This window comes from Amphiura filiformis, chromosome 20 (assembly GCF_039555335.1).
Source record: "Amphiura filiformis chromosome 20, Afil_fr2py, whole genome shotgun sequence".
NCBI lineage: Eukaryota > Metazoa > Echinodermata > Ophiuroidea > Amphilepidida > Amphiuridae > Amphiura > Amphiura filiformis.
The window spans coordinates 18,578,781-18,599,267 of NC_092647.1; positions in this window are offsets into that span (position 1 = coordinate 18,578,781).

Sequence of the window (20,487 nt, forward strand, 5' to 3'; positions counted from 1 at the left end):
GGACTATCATAGAGGAGAGGGTATAGGAGGTGATGGCAGGGGAGGTGAGAGTAGGATTGGACTATCATAGAGGAGAGGGTATAGGAGGTGAGTGCAGGGGAGGTGAGAGTAGGATTGGACTATCATAGAGGAGAAGGTATAGGAGGTGAGGGCAGGGGAGGTGAGAGTAGGATTGGACTATCATAGAGGAGAGGGTATAGGAGGTGAGGGCAGGGGAGGTGTAAATAGGATTGGACTATCATAGAGGAGAGGGTATAGGAGGTGAGGGCAGGGGAGGTGAGAGTAGGATTGGACTATCATAGAGGAGAGGGTATAGGAGGTGAGTGCAGGGGAGGTGAGAGTAGGATTGGACTATCATAGAGGAGAGGGTATAGGAGGTGAGTGCAGGGGAGGTGAGAGTAGGATTGGACTATCATAGAGGAGAGGGTATAGGAGAGTAGGATTAGACTATCATAGAGGAGAGGGTATAGGAGGTGAAGGCAGGGGAGGTGTGGGTAGGATTAGACTATCATAGAGGAGAGCGTATAGGAGAGTAGGATTAGACTATCATAGAGGAGAGGGTATAGGAGGTGAAGGCAGGGGAGGTGTGGGTAGGATTAGACTATCATACAGGAGAGGGTATAGGAGGTGAGGGCAGGGGAAGTAAGAGTAGGATTGGACTATCATAGAGGAGAGTGTATAGGAGGTGATGGCAGGGGAGGAGAGTAGGATTGGACTATCATAGAGGAGAGGGTATAGGAGAGTAGGATTAGACTATCATAGAGGAGAGGGTATAGGAGGTGATGGCAGGGGAGGTGAGAGTAGGATTGGACTATCATAGAGGAGAGGGTATAGGAGGTGAGTGCAGGGGAGGTGAGAGTAGGATTGGACTATCATAGAGGAGAGGGTATAGGAGAGTAGGATTAGACTATCATAGAGGAGAGGGTATAGGAGGTGAAGGCAGGGGAGGTGTGGGTAGGATTAGACTATCATAGAGGAGAGCGTATAGGAGAGTAGGATTAGACTATCATAGAGGAGAGGGTATAGGAGGTGAAGGCAGGGGAGGTGTGGGTAGGATTAGACTATCATACAGGAGAGGGGTATAGGAGGTGAGGGCAGGGGAAGTAAGAGTAGGATTGGACTATCATAGAGGAGAGTGTATAGGAGGTGAGGACAGGGGAGGTGAGAGTAGGATTAGACTATCACAGAGGAGAGTTTATAGGAGGTGAGGACAGGGGAGGTGAGAGTAGGATTGGACTATCATAGAGGAGAGGGTATAGAAAGTGAGGGTAGGGTAGGTGAGGGTAGGATTATACTATCATACAGGAGAGTGTGTAGAGGAGGTGAGGGTAGGATTTGACTATCAAAGAGGAGAGGTATAGGATGTGAGGTCAGGGGAGGTGAGAATAGGATTGGACTGTCATAGAGGAGAGGGTATAGGAGGTGAGGGCAGGGGAGGTGTGAGTAGGATTGGACTATCATAGAGGAGAGGGTATAGGAGGTGAGGGCAGGGGAGGTGAGAGTAGGATTAGACTATCATAGAGGAGAGTGTATAGGAGGTGAAGGCAGGGAGGTGAGAGTAGGATTAGACTATCATAGAGGAGAGGGTATAGAAGGTGAGGGCAGGGGAGGTGAGAGTAGAATTGGACTATCATAGAGGAGAGGGTATAGAAAGTGAGGGTAGGGTAGGTGAGAGTAGGATTATACTAAACTGCTCACATAAAGAAAGTCCGCAGTCATGTAACCCGTCCTACACCAAGATCTGATCTTGTTATGAAAATTTGATTGATACGGTTGTGTGCAGAATCTTGTTAGCTCTAATTTGATACCAAATTTGATACCAAACACTCAAAAGTGACAAAGACTGATACCAGTTTATGGCATTTGGTGCATTTTCAAAAGTTGCAAATCAAAACGATAACACTGTCGAAATTGCTTAGCGTGGCATGTGGTCAAGCGTGCTTGCCCACGATGAACCCATGTCGACTATCCCAAGTGCACGCTTTATTCAATTGTTAATTTAAAACGCATGGATTGCTACAGTGCTTTACTGATGAATACTAGGGCACGATGCGATCGATATGACCTAGCGGTTGTTTCGGGCTATGTCAATGGTCGCGCTATACCATTCACCTCTACAGCTCCGCGTGGTCCATTTTTAATTTGCAACTTTTGAAAATGCACCAAATTTCATATACTTGTCTCAATCTCTCTGAATTTAGAGTTTTTGGTGGCATATTTGGTATCAAGTTGGAGCTAACAAGATTCTGCACACAACTTTATCAATTAAATGTTCATAACACGATCAGGTTTTGGTGTAGGACGGGTTACATGACTGCGGACTTTCTTTATTTGAGCAGTTTATCATACAGGAGAGTGTGTAGAGGAGGTAAGAGTAGGATTGGACTATCATAGAGGAGAGGGTATAGGAGGTGAGGTCAGGGGAGGTGAGAATAGGATTGGACTGTCATAGAGGAGAGGGTATAGGAAGTGAGGGTAGGGGAGGTGAGAGTAAGATTGGACTTCATATCAAAACCTTTAGTAACATTTCAGAATCAGTGAATTCACGGCAGACTTGGCCATTCAAAACGCAACAGAAAACTGGCTAAAAATGACCAAATTTTTCTTTAAATCACCGTCAATTTCGAACTAGTGAACTCAGAATTCTATACCCACGTTTATATTACCTTGAGATATTCTTTAAGCTGTAGGTGCTTCCATAAACCCGCCTGAATTTTTATTTATTCCATCTTTTCACTCATTTTGTTCCTTTCCCTGCGTGAGATCAAGTTTTTTCTGGGTTTTCCTGTCAAACCTGCCCTGTTCCAACAGTCACTCTACTGAAATAGCGCCACGTTATTAAAAATGTTCTCGGTTAATCGACTGTATAGACATTTTCCCTAATGGTCATCTAAAAATGGTTATGATAGACCTGAATTTAGTCTCACAAGACACAAAAAACTATGGGTACCCCTAATCAGAAGTCAATTCTAGTCCCTTCGATAACTCGCTGGGTCTGCCAGTCTTAGTCACAGCCTATATGGCACAGCATAATTCGCATTACGTGAAATACGACCACGCGTAGACTTTGCGTAGACTATACGATCTATTTTTAGCATGACTCCACACAGCTCACGTTCATCAAGGTCACTATTGCTTTTCATTGTGTAGTGAATATTTTTGGGTAAAAAACATGTTACTTTTCACATAGAAAGGTTTTGATATGTCAAAGAGGAGAGGGTATAGGAGGTGAGGGCAGGGGAGTTAAGGGATATTTTTAAATACCCCCTATTTTAAAATTTGCACTGTAATTGGGAAAATCAGGTGTCATTGAAAATGGCTGTTTGAAAATCACAAAAAAGGGGTTGTTTTTGGCCAAATTTTGTGATTTTGCATGAAAAAGGGGGGTAAATTTGATGAAAAATCATTGCAAAGGGGGTCTTTAGATTTGGTAACTCTCATGGTTACCATCTTTTGTGTTGAGTTGGGGGGGCAAGTTATTTTCACAACCAGGGCTTGAACTCAGAACGTCACCAACTGCGCTAACTTGACTGCTTATGATTATGTGAAACAGAAAAAGTTTTAATGATATGTAATAGGACTGAGTCCATTTCACATAACAACCTATCATAAAGGTATTACGATACGCCATATCTGAAACAGATATAATATGATACGGCACAGATAGGTTACAATGTAATCTGCAAAGTGTGCATATTGGCAGAAGGCAAAACTATGAAACACTAAGGCCTAAAAAAATTGTTTGATTGATGTAACATAAAAAAAATTAGAGTATGAAATAGGTTGGTAGGCATTTCTTTTCTTTTTTTACACCGTTTTTCAAACTGTAAATTATGTATGATAATGGCCTTGGAACTTTTTTTTTTTTTTCTTTTTTGATTTTCTTTTTTTAATTCAAAAAAAAAAAAAAATTGTATGTGCAAAAATAATAAAATAAAGAGTCAGGCGTACTTAGAGTCGGTCGGGTTACACCATATCAAACAATTTTTTAAAATCCTGTATACCAAGATGACATTCAATGTCATAATAGCATTTAGTTACAGGTGTTTCACTTTAAACCCTGATTAAATTTCAATTAAAAAGAAAATCCATTTGAAAAATCAAAGCACATGTTCTGTAATTGGCTATTTATGTATGTATTGGTTTATTAAACCACTGGGTTAACCACACAGAACAATTTGCTAAAGCAACTGAATGATACATTGATTTGACGATAATAACCAGTGGCTGCGCTACAGGAGGGGGCAAAAGGGGGTAATTTGCCCCCTCAATATTTTCTTGCCCCCCCCCCCAGTTTTGAGACAAAAAAAACCCAAATCACACAAATTTCCACTTTTTGCAGCAATTTTGTGCAGAATTGGTTGATTTTTCCCCCCTGAAATTCACTTTGCCCCACCCCCACCAAAAACAATTACTGGTGCCACCACTGATAGTAACCAAAGGTGGGGTTTTAACATGGTGAGGGGTGCACTTAAAATGAATCAAAAGAGGCCTGAGGAATGAGGGTCTAAACAGTGGCATGGTTGGGATTTTTTCTGGGGGGCAAGTCCGTGTTGAGGTGCAAGAAGAGGGGGGGGGAAATTCCATGTGTTGTCCTTAAAACTGACAAGCAGAAACAAAAAGTCACTCCTATTTTTTAACACAATATCCCAGCAAACACAAAAACGTTTTTAAAACGTTTTAAATAAGTTATATTTTGGGTTTTGGTTTAGGTAAAAACGTTTTAATAACATTAAAATGTCGGGTTATATAAAGGTCATGAAATCGTTTTAAAACGTTTTGTATGAAAACACACTACAACAATATTTTTAAAATGTTTTCGAAATGTCATTGTAAACTATTTTTGCAAACATTTTTGGCCAAATATTTTGTCAACACTTAGATAACATTATGTTAAAATATTTGCACCCAACAAACACAGAAATGTTCTTAAAATGTTATTAACAAAACGTTTTAATAACATTTAAATGTCGGGTTATATAAAGGTTGTGAAAACATTTTAAAACGTTATTGTAAATATTTTGGGCAAACATTTTTTGCGAAATATTTTTTCAACCCCAAAAATAACATTCTGTTTTGAATGATTTGCACCAAGTTTTCAAAAATGTTTTTGGAATGTTATTAAAACGTTTTTATACCCTTTATATAACCCGACATTTAAATGTTTTCTGTAAAACATTTATGTTTGCTGTGCAGTAAATTACCAACAAATGTTATTTATTGTTATGAAAACGTTTTATACCATTAATGTACCCTTTATATATGTGATACAGCAGTACAATGAATGAGCCGTAAATGTCCTCAATTGTATTCTGAGTTACAGTAAATGGGCATGAAGGTCATATTCATAGAATATTTCATTTGGCTACGTATCTCTCATTAAATGAGATACACGTAGAAGCACCAAATTGAGGTACCTATGAATAACCTTCATGCCCATTTTACACTGTAACTCAGAATACAATTGAGGACATTTACGGCTCATTCGCTGTACGGTCACATATAACCCGACATTTAAACGTTTTCTGACCTTTTATAACCTTTTGCGAATGATGTCGAAAACGTTTTGTGTTTGCTGGGATTGCATGACATTTATGCAGTTCTTTGTAAAGATGCAAATGTTACCAATAAGGGACTGTACACAAACACTTGTTGGGGGGCCTGATGCTAAAAAAATTCACCGCAAAAATATTTCGGGGCCCCCCTTTTCAGATCTATAAAATTTCAGGGCCCCCTTTATGACATGAAAATTATGGGTCAACCCCATAGAAAAGCATATAAACTCAATTTTCCCAGGAAAATTTATGGTCAATTTTTTCAGGGTCCCCCTTAGGAGGGTCAAAACTTTTAAGAACCTCCCCCCAATTTTGCATCAGGCTCCCCCAACAAGTGTTTGTGAACGGTCCCTAAATAACTCAACAATTAAACCCATATTGTAACATTTTCATACAAAATAGATTTTGATTTCTTTTCCATAAAATGTTACCTTTTACTGTCAGATATGTCCCCTTTTAATTTTGAGCCAAACAACTGAGTTAAAGCGAAGAAAATTGGAATTTACTACCAGCCCTGATGTCGCCAATGCATGTCACTCCGGCAGCTGTACTACGGTACAATCGTTTGATGTGCGTGTTCACCATCCCACACCCCATGTACGTACTGTGTTTCCATCGTAATGATTAAACGACGGTTCCTGCGTTTTATTCAAAATCTCGGATTTTGACAAAACTACAGCACCTAAAGTCTTGATTTTTGCAGAGAATGTTAGTTAATTAAATAAAGTACCTTATAATCATGTAAAAAAATATTAACTCAAAACATTGAGGGTGTCCTCCTCCGCAAATGTTACAATATGGTATTAAGTCAGGAGCCAGAAATTTAAGTCAGAAATTTTTGTTGGGGACCAGCTATGCCACCAGGCTTTTTAAAAAGGAGTATTTTGTGATGCTAATCTTTTTATTACATTTTTCAGTATCCATGAAAAAAGCTTATTCCCAACATTTCAAATGATTCCAATTTGCGAATTTTGCATGATTATGTGTATTACACTGTCCCAAAGACAATGTGTTGTATGACAACAAATTTGACAAAATTTTTGCTAAACAAATTATCTGCAAGAAATTTTTGGCACATAAACATTGTGTAGAGTTTCCAGTGGTGTAAAAATCTCAACTTTTTTGTGAAAAGTGGGGAATGAGGCTGTGGATGACAGAATGCCCCTTTGAAGAATGGATCAGAATCTCTGAGTAAAGGGTCTAAAGAATGGATCAAGACTCTGTTTCAAGAATGGATCAGTGATTTGCATTTGCAAATCAAGAAATAGGAATAGGCAGTGGCAGCGTAAGCATTAAAATATGTGACCCCTCGGCACAACTGAGCCTGGATGTCGCCAGTGCCACTATTGAGATATGCTCCATTGAACTTACCAATAAACAATAGGAAACAAAGGATTTATTGACTGTTTTATTGATTTTTCACTACTTAAATGTCAAGTACTATATACATGATATACATCATTTTAAAGCTAATTTCAAGCAAAATATTTTGGTTGAATATCTCAAAAATGATGATTGGCGACATCCGGGCTCAGTTGTGCCGAGGAGTCACATATAGGGTGGTGACAATGTGATTTTGGGGTGGTTTTATTTGGAGTACACACATTACATGAGAAAATTGTACAATTTCAGACTATTTGAGCACAAAATGAAGGTCAATTTTTGTACTTACTAGGCTTGTGCATGCAAAATTGTGTAATTTTACCCTATTTTGGTCCAAAACATGGTGTTTACTGGGCCAAAAAAATGCACAGGACAATTCTGATCAATTTCTTTCCAGTAGATGGGTCATGTTTGTTTTATTTTATCTTGTGTTTTTACCCAAATTACCCCACCTGCTCTAGATCTGTCACTACCACCATGCCTTACTCTACCACCCCACCCAACTAACACCCAAACCACACCCTACCCCATTACTCTGCCTCACTACCCCACCCCACCACACCCTACCACCCCAGGCTGCCCCACCATGCCCTACACCTCCACCCCACTCTTCCACATACAACTATCCCCACTGCCCTTAACACTACCCAAACACCCCGACGACCCTACCCAACCAACCTCCCACCACTGCAGACCTTTGAACCAAATCTTCTTCATTTACTGTAGAATTCCATCTATTATACAAATATTGACTGCTATGAGGGGCATGGTTAAAATTATAAGCCCAAGGTGATCTCAAAACCATGCTATGACCTGAGGCGCAGCCGAGGGTCATAGCATGGTTTTGAGATCACCGGCGAGCCTATAATGTTAACCATGACCCGAATAAAGCAGAAGTCAATATTTGTTTTATATACCTCATTAATATAGATTTTTGTCATTTGATTGGTTAAAAGGCCTACTTTATTGTTCATAGGCTATGGTAAAATTTGCAAAGAAAGTTTTTTGTTATGAACCGATCGCGTCACCGCAACTGGCAGGCAGCACGTGGGTGCCGTGTGCGTAATGCAAACACGCCATCGCGCGTGTAGAGTTTGATCGGGGCACACCGATGATGTGAAAATGACTATGCCCGGGAATAGTCTTTTTAAAGACTATTGCCCGGGACCGGCCCGGGAATAGTTCAGTTTTTACGTAATTCTTAAAAAGGAGGGCATAGATAATTCAATGACTGCACTTTTAACCAATCAGATGACAGTAATCTATACGAGGGGGTATCAAAAAGTTTTAGAAATCGCCCAGAAGTGAGAGAGCTATATCAATGAAATTTTGTCAGTGCAATCACTGGTCCTTATTTACATTATGGTCCAAAAATGGTCTCATAGGTATGTTTACTTTTTTTACAGGTGGCACTAGATGCCAATAAGCTGCTGCCCCAGTTACTGCGCATAAACTGCAAGATTGAGAAAATTGAGGCAAGCAGCATTATTAAGATCCTGCTTTTGAAGGGTTGCAGTGCCTAGAAAATTGATGATGTAATGAAAGTTATCTTTGGTGGTGATTGTGATATGTCACTGTCGCTTTTTGGAAAAGGAATTTTTATTTCATCACAGATTTTCTGGGCACTGTAACCCTTAAAATGGAACTTAATCATGCTGCATGCCTCAATTTTCTCCATTTTGTTGGTTATGCCGTTACATAGGCAGGTAGTGACATCTAGCTCCTGTAAAAAAAGTAAACATACTTATGAGACCATTTTTGCACCATCGTGTACATAAGGACCAGTGATTGCACTGACAAAATTTCATTGATATAGCTCTTTCACTTCTGGGCGATTTCTAAAACTTTTTGATACCCCCTCGTATATGAGGTATATAAAAGCATATTATGCCTCTAAATGAGTGGGTTTTTTCTTATGGATGAGATGAAAGGCAGACACCTTCCACAAAAACTTTGGAGTTTGAGCAACTATATAATTGATACAGGCAGTTATACAAACATGTATTATTATAAGACCGATGATATTTTTGTGGAGGGTGTCTGCCTTTTTGTCTCTTTCGTCAAAAAAGACTCATTTATAGAGGCATCAGAGGCATATACTTGCAGATGGAATTCTATGGTATATCAACAAGATCTATACAAGACCACTTGTAGAGTAATACACACCATGTACACACACCAGTGCCCACCCAAATGACTTCAAAATATTGACGCAAGATGAAGATCAAGATCAAGATTTGTGGCACTAAGTTGCAGATCCTTCAATCAACTTTGATACCCTATGGATTTCTTGCACGTTATCATCTCATATCAATTTGTAAGCGCTCTTTAACAAAGTCATAGTTCATTGAATTTACAATCGTATGACAAAACAGGCGAAAATAGTAATTTTTTGCAAGCGAAAATAGTAACTTTTGTGCACAATATTTGCAATTTAAAGAGAATTGGCCACTGCTCATTCTAATGATGTTAATAGTATGGACAATAAGTGTGCTTTTTCATTTTATAATGATATAAAATTTGAAAAAAATTGTACGGAACACTTGAGGTCTGACTTTTAAAACGTACATTTTGGTTAAAAAATGTGCTTGGATAGGTCGTTTTCAACAGATTTACCACATTCGCCTTGCTATAGCATTGAATTGCGTTATCTGTTGACCTAATGATGAAAAGTGTTTTTAGGGGGAAGTGTTAGCTTTCGTTTGATATAAAAAAAATTCTGATTGCATGAAGGGAACACGGGTTTCCACAAAAACCAATCACAGAGGCCCATTTTCCAGCTACAAGCTCCACAGCCAGGCCCGTACGTAGGATTTTTTTGAGGGTGCTGATTTGAAAAAGTGGACTTTTTTTCCAAGGGGTGTGATTTTGTGAAAAGTGGACTTTCTTCCACAAATTTGGACCTCTTTTTTGACCAAAAAAGCGTAACAAACCTGCAAATTCTGAAATTTTGGGACTTTTTGCATACTTTTGCAAATTTGGGGAGGTGCAGTCGCACCCCTCAGCTCTTACGATGCCATGCACTCAACCATGTAGAGTGTAATCAAAGACTGTGTGGAGACAATTCACTGCTTGCTTGAGTGCTCTTGGATGAAAATGTGTGCTCAGGTGTATCGAGGTGGAAACTGTGTAGATTGTTTATAAGAGAGTCATTTTTGTATAGAAACCTTTCCATAGGTAACTATTGGTGAAGACCATTTCACATCCATGTTGTTGTTTGAAGTATTTCCCCTGGTATGAAAAGCAACAAAATAGTTGAATACCAATATATCCTCTCCCCGCCCAGAAAAATAGGAATTTTTTTTTCAAATTGGCCAATTTTTTTCACAGATAAATCGTGAGCTTCATTTCACAGTGGCGTAAGGTGGGGCACTGCGAATATATAACTTTTTGAGTCAATCAGATTTGAAGAAATGCCAATATAAAATTGAGTTTTGTTAATTAGACATCCATTATATTTTGTACTTCATGTGAAATTTCTGTAGTAAAATAAATAGATTTTGTCCTTCAATATTACTTCCAAAAGAAAGTAGGTCAGTATGGAAAACACTGGTCCCTAAACTTACGCCATCTCAGGCTGCCATGTTATCCCTATGGTGTTAATGTTACTTTACGCCCAGCTTCATTCCACAGTAGCCTGTACTGTAGGGCCTTTAGACCGTGACGATCCAAACCCATGCTATATCATAAACCCTGGCTATACCCAGAGAACTGCTAAACCCAGACACCGCTCCTCCAGAAAATTGAAGATACATTTTTTCCCCAAAAGACCTCATTTTTTTTAGTGTTTTGGGTGTCTTCAATACAAAATGTCAAAATTTTCAATTGATCGTCCGCTTTTCATCCCTGCTACATACACTTTAAATAAACATCACTAGATTTATAAAGTATTTATAATACTTCAAGGACTGTTAAATATCATTTGCCATAAGATGTGTCTCATATCACGAATTTCAAAAAATCAAAATTATTTGATATCATCAGGACATTTCTTCATATTATTCGATATGTCTGATGTTCTCTCATGTCCCACAAAAAATACTGTCCAAACGTTCATACACCACCCCTTTTAAAATATGTTACTTATAATTACAAAATATGGCCTTGTTTACTCAGCTCAGGAAGTCATTTTTGTAACTTAATGATTTGTTTAGAAATGAAAAAAGTGAACTATTTATCACTTTTTTTAGTTTTTGCCGGTTTGCAGGCAAAAAACTGTTTTACCAATTAAAGCGGTAAAAAATCTGGTTTTTTTCACCTGCAACTAACACCTGCAAATCCTGCATTCAATAAGAAAACAAAAATTTGAAATAAACATTGAAATATTATAATCTCACCAACTGAGATTTCCAAAAATTTTAAGAGCGAATATTTTCAATCTTGTTTTCAAATTGAAAAGATTTATCCATAACTACAGTCAGGAAAAGTTTGAAGAATCAATCCTTTTGATTGCATATTCAATCAAGAAATTGAAGAGAGAAGAAATTGAAGAGAGAAGGGCAAATAATTTGAATATTCTGACAAATTTATATTTGAATAGAAACATCATGAATGAGTGTAAGGTATTTATTTCAGTGTGTGGGTTGTAAGTCAGAATGTAGGTCTAAAAGTCCCAGAAATAGCATGGTATGTCCAAAGTCAGCATGATAGAACCATAGTAAAATTACACCTGAACTTTTAACCTTGGCAATCATATATGAATGGTGTTAAAGCTATAATGTACGATCTTATAATATGAATTTGGTTATTTTTTAAATCTGATTTTTTTTTGTGGAATATTTGTAGCTTATTTGTAATATTTACAATGTCCCAACTTACGCATAAAAGATATCACCCAAATTTGTTTCACATAGGGTCTCGGATGACGTTTGCACAGCATTTTTGTGAGCTTTTGTGGGACCTGAGAGCACATCAGACACACCAAATTAATAGCAGCCTGAATACGAGGAATGTCATTCTGATATCAAATGATTTTTTTTAATTCACAATATAATATAAATTTTATGGCAAATTTTCAAAAAATTATATTTTTGACATTTAACAGTCCTTGAAGTAAACTTTTTTTTTTTGTCTTTCAATGTTTATTAGATTTTTATTATTTATAAATCTAAAGATATGTGCTGATAGTAGCTGGGAGGAAATATTGGATGGTTTTCCTCCCAACTACCCAGCAAACACAAAAACGTTTTTAAAACGTTTTAAATAAGTTATTTTGGGTTTTGTTTTAGGTAAAAACGTTTTAATAACATTAAAATGTCGGGTTATATAAAGGTCATGAAATCGTTTTAAAATGTTTTGTATGAAAACACACTACAACAATATTTTTAAAATGTTTTCGAAATGTCATTGTAAACTATTTTTGCAAACATTTTTGGCCAAATATTTTGTCAACACTTAATTATGTTAAAATATTTGCACCCAGCAAACACAGAAATGTTCTTAAAATGTTTTTTACAAAACGTTTTAATAACATTTAAATGTCGGGTTATATAAAGGTCGTGAAAATATTTTAAAAACGTTATTGTAAATATTTTGGGCAAACATTTTTTGCAAAATAATTTTTCAACCCCAAAATAACATTCTGTTTAGAATGATTTGTACCAAGTTTTTAAAAATATTTTTGGAATGTTATTAAAACGTTTTTATACCCTTTATATAACCAGACATTTAGATGTTTTCTGTAAAACATTTGTGTTTGCTGTGCAGTAAATTACCAACAAATGTTATTTAATGTTAGGAAAACGTTTCATGCCATTAATGTACCCTTTATATAACCCGACATTTAAACGTTTTCTGACAACCTTTTATAACCTTTCGCGAATGATGTCGAAAACGTTTTGTGTTTGCTGGGTACATACACTTTAAGTACATATCATAGATTTATAAAGTTTACTTCAAGGACTGTTAAATATCAAAAATTAAAAAAAAATTTAAATAAATTGTCTTAAAATGTGTATTATGTCACAAATTTCAAAAAATTAAAATTACTTGATATCAGAAAGATATCCCTCGTATTCAGTGTAAGTGTCACATCAAAATGAACCATTGTGACATGATTCCAAATGAACCAAATTAGCTTATTCATAATTATGTAAATAACTTGACATAAACTGTTGACATAGGGGCTCATATTCTATCATCCTTCCAAGTTAGATGTTAATTGGTTAGACCTTAAAAATAAATGTATACATATTTTGAGGGATGAAAAATAAATTTTAAATTCAAATATGGATAATACTATAAAAATGGAATGAAGTAGTTAGTGTCTGTTTTCTTTTACTCCATGTTTATAGTTTATTAGCTCATTAAAGCTCATGAAAAAAAACTTCGGAAATGGATAAAGTAGCTCATAGTAAAGTAGTAAAGGAACCTTTACTCGCCAAACAAGAAAACAATCGGTCAGGTCAAGAAAACAATTGGTCAGGTGAACAATCCAAAACAGTGATTGCCGACCATGCCGTTCAACAAAATCATGTTATCAATTGCAAAGATGCCCAAATCTTCAAGAAGGAAATTATGTAACTTGCAAGCCCGCTGTATCAGAGAAGCAATCTGGATAAGGAAAAGACCACCAAACACTATGAACAGAGACGAGGGGGCAGTTACCTTAGTCACATGTATGATCTACTTCTGGGCACTGGTGCACCCACGGCAGGGATTGAGTTTTGAAAATAACAGGTGTGCTACAAATCACACTGCTGGAAATGTTAAGGGGGGCTGTCAGGTGTGCTACTAAATTGCACTCGAGCAAGCGATTTAAGGTGTGCAATGGTGTGCGATCGCACTCGCGCACATTAAATCTCGGTCCTTGCTCTGTTGGTGTAGAGTACAGATCTGTCTCCTTCACTATCTATGGATTGGTAAACATCACTTTGAAGATGGCCATCGACCCAAGATGGTCAAAATTGTCAGGTCAATTGGTTTTGACAAGTTGAAATACACGACAGAAGAAGTGATATGTATTGGCGACATCAGCGCTGGCAGTAAATTCCAATTTTCTTTGCTTTATCTTACTTGTTCAGCTCAAAAATAAAAGGGGATATATCTGACAGTAAAAGCTTACATTTTATAGCAAAGACATGCTAATCTATTTTGTATGAAAATGTTATAAATATGGCTTTAAGAACAGCCACTTTTTGACCATAGTGGATTGATTCTGATTGAATTTTTTTTGGGGGGGTTCATTTTTCAAGCGTTTCAGAAAACTTGAGGCTAAATGACTCCTAACTAGAATTTCATGCGGTTCTCGACCTGCGCGCTGTTCTCGACACAAAGAGTCGGCCCGCAATGCCTCCACCTTGACGCCTATCATTTTAACAGGTGCAATTTCACTTGACCCCAAAATGACCTTAACATTATTTACCTCAATAAGGTGGCCGTTCCCACCAAATTTCATGAACCTGCAGCAGTCTATGGCAATTTGACCCCAGATGACCTTGAATGACCCCAAAATGACCTTGACATTTTTGCCTTTTCAGTGATCGTTCCCACATAATTGCATGAACCTGCGACAATCTATGGCGATTTGACCTCGGATGACCCCACATTGACCTTGCGATTACGCAAATTTTGCGCTGAAAAGCAAATCAGGTCAAGAACCTCTGGCTGTACTACTCTCCACCAAGTTTCATTACTGTAACTCGTACAGATCTCCAGATAATCTGTGCACAAGGTTATTTTGCTTGATATGCATAAATTATGCAAATTAGGTACTTACTTACCATATTTTGCGACGAAAACCTGCTAAAATTTGGAGACCACCAATTGCCACCCCTCCACCAAATTGCATCACAATCGCCTTACCAGTTCCGAGAAATTGCACTGCAAAGCTCGGACGGACGGACAGATGGACAGACGGACAACCAGGAAACATAATACCTCCGGTGGAGGCATAAGGCATAAAAATCGCTTGAAGCTTGAAAAATCTGAAACATTTTTCCAACATATTTTGGAAATTTTCTGAATTTTTTCAAAACAAATCTGTCAAAATTATAATACTTCAGTTTATAACACATTGATAGAAGTTTTTATAAACATGTTGAATATGAAATAATCTAACTGCAAATTTACCAGGTTTGGGAGCAAATTTGGAAAAACATTGAATTTCTTGATCATGATAGCAGTCCCAAGAAAAATACTTCTTTTTCCTACCAAAACCATACTTAACATGTACCATATTCATCCAAATAATAAGCACCCAGGGTGCTTTACAAAGTCATTTTGAGTGGGCGCTTATTTTTTTTTACCTCATTTACCTACTATTTTCATAAGGGGCGTTTATTAGAGAATAATTTATGTGTGTTATAAAAAGGTCTAATTGAGATGTTCTGGTAGCTTTTCTGATGCAGCATATTGAAAGTGGCAGGGCCATGTTGTTCAGTTCCCCCGAATGGAGTCTGAATAGGAGTGTAAAGTGCGGGCTTAGAAGTGCGGGCTAAGCCCGCTCTGCAAGCGGCTTGCTGCGAAGCCCTTCACAGGTGGGGTCCAGGGGCCCGCCTTAGGGCCCCTGGTGGTAGCTCTGAGGTTTTAGCATTTTAAAAGGCCAAGGAATCCTATTTTGAGGCGGCAAATTTTGATGTTTTTACACCGTCAAAAGTGACAGACTTTTTCATAAATACTTTTTTTTCCGAATGACTGATTTCTCCCCTAATGACCAACAAAAGTGGGGGCCTGTGCCCCCCCCCCCTCCCCACCCCTCTTTGTGCACGCCACTGGAAAATGTATTGCAAGTTTACACAGGACTTGTATTCCTGCAGCGATTTCACTGTATCGACATCTAATTGTCACTTATTGTAACGGTATGTTACTTTGGATGAAAGAAATAATTTCTTGACCCAAGGGCCGAAAGCAAAATTGTACAATTGATTTGTTGGGAGTGGCCTTTCTTTTCCTTGTTCTTTTTTCTCAATCCTGTTAATACTTTCTTTCTTTTCTCTTCAATATTGACCAGCATGCTTTAAGATTTTCAGGCTTGGCTTAAGCATTTTGCTTGAGCCTGGTCCCATCAGAACCCAAGCGTGTGTCCACCCAGACCGGGGGGGGGGGGGTACTCAAGTTTGGTTTTGATAGGGGTGTGCCGCTGAGAATTTGAAAGTGGACCCATAAATATACCAATTTTACAAGAAATTTGGACCCATTAATATACCAAAAGTCAAAATTTTTGGCCAAATTCACCCCAAATTAAATTGTCTTAGTTTTTACATTTTCCGAGAAATTTTGGGAAAATTTGAGAAAATTTGAAAAAAGGACCCATTCATATACCAAAATTGCCTAAGACAAGGGGTCATTTATATACCAAGAGGCCGAAAATGCTACCTATATTAGCAGAACGTCCCTGTATGGTCATTTGTACTGACCAGGGGCGGCGCCAGGGTATTTTGATAGGGGGGGCAAAACAATTGTGGAAATTTGTTATGCAGCGTAACGATGGGGGGGTGACTGAGGGGGGATGTGCCCCCCTCATAATTGGGAAAATTTTCAAAATGAAAGAACAAATGAAGCCATTTGATGCACCATTTTCACCCCTTTTAGGATTATTTATTTATTTTCTAACCGCATATTTTTATGGATTTCATTCACGGGCCCGACTTTCAGCCCGCTGGTTTTAGGCATGGACCTACTCAATTAGTAAATCCAGCACCTTTTGGCAACAAAATAAGTTCATAGTACAAATGTGCGCGAAGTGAAATATGGTGGAAATGTTAAATAAAGTCGCATGAAGCGCGAAAAAATTGGCACTTTTTAGGCTAAAATGGCCAAATATGAGGTTACTTTAGTCAGAAACCAGGAGCGTGGGAAGGTGCCCCTATGATCACTAAAAGCGAAAAGGTCCACTTTATGAGAGTAGCGAGCGAAAAATGCTTTTTCAGTCAGAAAAGGACAAAAATTGCCCATTCACGAGTGTAGCGAGCGAAAAATTAGGTTCTTTATGATTTCTTGGTCAAAATTTTAGGAAAAGGTCTAAAACAGGTCCATCATTTCAAAATCAGCCCCCAATAAATCCTGGCTACGCCCCTGGCCGGCCGTAATGAAGCCAATTGCTTATTTATGCTCGTATATTGGTGCATAATGTTTACACTATTTCTGAGAGAGGCGTTCTAGTATAGTTTTTGGATATACAATGTGATGAAACCCCGTAAAAGTTGTGTAATATCGGACTGAAAGTAAACTTATTTATAATGATTAATTGCTATACATGACACAGACTTGCATGTGTTGCTGAGCCAGGATTTTTCCAAAGTAGTTAGGAGAAAAGGCAAGAGAGGCCATGTGACTTTTATGGGGGAAAATTTGCCGAAAATGGGCCCAAAATATAAAAACCAACAACTTTAAAACCGCGTAGGTCAGCATTCCACAAGGGGCAAGATCCGAAGGGGGGAGTTTCCTCCTTCTAGCCATGGCCAGGAGCTGCCAGGGGGGGAATTGCTCCTTTTCTTCTTCTCCTTCCTCTCTTTCTCTCCCCTCCCTTTTCTCTCTCCTTCTTCTCTTTCTCTTTTTCCTTCCTTTTACCTCTTTTTTGAAAATCATAGGGGGGCAATTGCCCACCTGTGGCGCCGCCCCTGGTACTGACTACCCCCCTCCCCCGGACCCAGACCGACCAGTTAAACAAATGGTTTTGGTAGGACTGGGATATACCTGCCTACATGTTTCTGATGTCAAATTTACTTGTGGATGGGTTAGACAGCAGAGACTGATTGAGGGCACTCAAAGCATAATTTGTATGGTGTACAGTTCTCGTAGTGACAGAATGAATGGTTCATACGATATCCATAGCCAAGTCACATCTGTCTCTACAGTAATCCAGTCAATGCAAAAAATGTTTGTAACATTTTATATAAAATGTGTTATGGTTTTAGGTCAAAACCTTATTAAATAATATCTAAATGTCCATCATGAAAATGCTTATTTTATAACAACATTTTTATAATGTTGCAAAACTGTTATTAAAGCGGGTATTAAAGTAAAATATATTTTGGCAAACATATTTGTCAACACCATAACATTATGTTGGAATATTTGGCAGCAAGTTTTCTGAACTATTGTACTAAAACATTTTACCCTTTATACATGTATAACCAGACATTTTCTGTAAAACGTTTTGTGTTTGCTGGGAAATGGATATGTTAAATGTTTGTAAAAAATATTTTACAATAACATTTTGTAAACAATTTTTTTAATATTGTTATAGTGTTTTTTAATACAAAACGTTTTAGATGTTTCCATGACCTTTATATAACCCGACATTTAATGTTTTTATCTAAACCAAAACCCAAAGTATAACATGTTAAAAATGTTTTAAAAACATTTTTATGTTTTCTGGGTATGTGCTTTCGCATGATTACGCATATGTGGGATATTTACACTCGTAGTTGCTTGGTGCTGCAGCTCTTTGTGGCTTTTGGTCCTGTTAGTAGGGGTAATCGAGAATTGGGCATGGGAGGGGTACTTGGATTATTTTTCCACAGGAATGTGTGGCTCGAGCTCCCGAACCCTTACCAGCAGCGTAGTCAGGACTTGTTTAGAAAGTGGGCAACTTTCAGGAGGGGGGAAAATTTAATGAAAATTGTCAAAAATGGGCCAGCATTCCACAGAAGGCAAGAAGACTTCTTAACAGGATTAACAGGTAACCAGGATTTATTTCAGGGGGGGGCTGATTTTGAAAAAGTGGATATTTTTCCAAAATTTGGACCTTTTGTGAACAAAAAGGCAAAAAAAACCCTATTTTGTCGTTCGCTACGCTCGCAAATGTGACTTTTTGGGTAAAAAAAGAGGACTTTTTGGGTATTTTGGGATGTTTTCCCCTCCCTTGGCTACACCACTGACCTTTACCCATTTCTTAGGGCTATTTTACCGAAAATAGGGACCCATATCGGAGGATTTGCCCAAAAATAGCAAAAAATGTGATTTGAGCTTGAAAATAGTTAAAAGTAATGTGCTTTTGTGCCTAACAGAGGAAAAAGAGGTATGCTTCTTTGCCTTTATTCAAAGATGATCGAAAATCACCCGGCATTTGGTCACCCCGATTCTGGTAGGAGACCATGTCTATAATTTTTCTTAAAACATACACATATCATCACAAATGTCTATAAAAATGATTTCTTGCAAAAAACCTACCCATTCCAATGAGCAGCACATCCCTATATCATATATGCCAAATTGGGGGTGACCAAATTATGATTTTCTGATCATCTTTGAATAAGGCAAAACACCAGACCTCTTTTGTAATAGGGCCTAACTATTTCAAGAATACAAAGGTCAATAGTACAATGAACAACTAGGCCAGACAGGTGTGACTGTCGTCCCACCCACAGTTACAGAAATCATGAAAATTAACTTCAATTTGACACAAAAATGGGCAAAATCAGAAAACCAAACTTTAACAGAGATTTTATGTGGATTTCATCCCACACTCTTTATCGACTACCCCCTTCATTCATAGGGACAGTGATGTTGCAATATGAATTAATGAGAAAGGTGAAATATTATGATTCTTGCACACTAGTGCCATGAAGCAGAGGTAATTAGCATCAGGGGTGGCATTGCAGGGGGGATATCAGATATCTACCCCCCCCCCCCCAATTTAGCTAGAACCTAGGTGAATCATTCAATGTCCAGACACCATCATCCCATGACTCCCAGAGAAGGGTGTACTGGACAGACCGGTATTAATTATCCTGATTAGAACTGGCTGCAAGGTCTTTGTCATTCACTTCATTCTGCCCCACAAGCAGATGAGAGAGTGTATAATTTTTTATGATATTTTCCTCCACCGATAATTGAACTGGGGACCTCTCGCACAGCACCAATAGTCAAAGACCTTAAAACTAATAAACATTGAAACAAAAAAAAAAAAAAAAAAGACCTTAAAACTACTGGACTACGCTACTCTATGGTTTGGAAAGAGGAAGAGAGAGAACATTAGGCGGAGGCAACCTATTTAACGTTAGCTTTGGACATTTAATTAGTTTATTTTTCATCTGGGTAAGTCAAGCAGAAAATAATGAAATATCCAAAGCAACGCTAAATAGGGCGCCTTCGCCTAATGAGAAGATGAGAAAAGAGTGAGAAAGAGAAAGGAGGAAGAAAGGAGTGGCAAAGTGTCATGCCCCCTCTTCAGATTGATGTTTATCGATCCAACCGCTGTACACCAGCAGTTCCTTCACTTTCTCCCTTAACAAGATAAAGTTCAAGGGACTTAAAATTATACACATCTCTTAAATTCTACCCTTAATTGATCTTTACAGCTGCATCTTCTTTCCTTCCTTTGCTTTGTCTGCTACCACAGCCTTACCACGTCTGGTAGTAGTCTAAATGTCGCGTTTTATAAAGGTAATGAAAGTGTTTTAAAACATTTTGTATGAAAATACACTACAACAAAATTTTGTCTAAATGTTATTTGAAAATATATTTTGCAAATATTTTTTGCCAAATATATTATGTTGGAATATTTTGCAGTAAGTTTTCATGTAATGTTTTTGAATGTTGTGAAAACGTTTTACACCCTTTACATACCCTTTATATAACACGACATTTAAATATTTTCTGGCAA